The following is a 921-nucleotide window of genomic DNA, read 5'->3' on the forward strand; positions in this document are numbered from 1 at the left end:
GCAACCTAAAGTAACAACAATCATGGAGTCCAAGGATCTAGACGCACTCTTTGGAAAGCTTTAGGAGCATGAGATGGAGCTCGGGCGTCTGACAATGCATGAGGAGTCCGATCGCGAAAAGAAGGGAATCTCTCTAAAAGCTTCAACATCACAACTCATTGAAGAGATAGGTAATGAAGACTCTGATTCAGACATTGACGAGGAAACACTAAACCTCCTAGTAAGAAAATTTGGAAATTTCTTGAAGAAGAAAGGAGGACTTAGACGATTCCAAAAGAAAGAAGCGCGAGAATCAACAAAGAAAGGCAAGACAAAAGAGTGCTTCACTTGCCATGAATGTGGTAAGCCATGACACATGAAGTATCAGTGCCCTACTTACCTAAAAAGAGTTGATTCAGAGAAGAGCAATCCCCGGGACTTCAAATTAAAGAAAGCATACATCGTCTGGGATGTACCGAAGGAAGAAACAACATCAAGCACCTTAGATGAAGAGGAGACCGCGAAGTTGTGCTTAATGACTATTACAGACGAGGCTTGCGAATCAGGTAGCAAGGATATTTCATATGAGGTATACTCTGACACATCCTCTTCTTCTTCTGACTCTCCCTCATATGAAATATTATATAGTGCTTATGTTGAGATGCATGAAGAACTTAAAAAATTAGGAAAGTTAACTAACGAGAGAAAAAGAATAATTTTGCTAAACCAACAAAAACTAATTCAACTGCAGAAAGAATTAGATGAAATAAAATTGGAAAGAGAAACATTAGATCTAATTTTTTCTTGCGCTTCATGTGATTTCTCAAATAATAACTTATGTCAAAATACTACTTGTGAGTCTTGCGACGGCTTGAAAAATGAAAATTTTAAACTGAATGAAAAACTCGCAAAACTCACAAATAGTAAAAACCAATTAGACAC

The sequence above is a fragment of the Lupinus angustifolius genome, unplaced genomic scaffold (assembly GCF_001865875.1).
Source record: "Lupinus angustifolius cultivar Tanjil unplaced genomic scaffold, LupAngTanjil_v1.0 Scaffold_287, whole genome shotgun sequence".
In the NCBI taxonomy this organism is placed as follows: domain Eukaryota; kingdom Viridiplantae; phylum Streptophyta; class Magnoliopsida; order Fabales; family Fabaceae; genus Lupinus; species Lupinus angustifolius.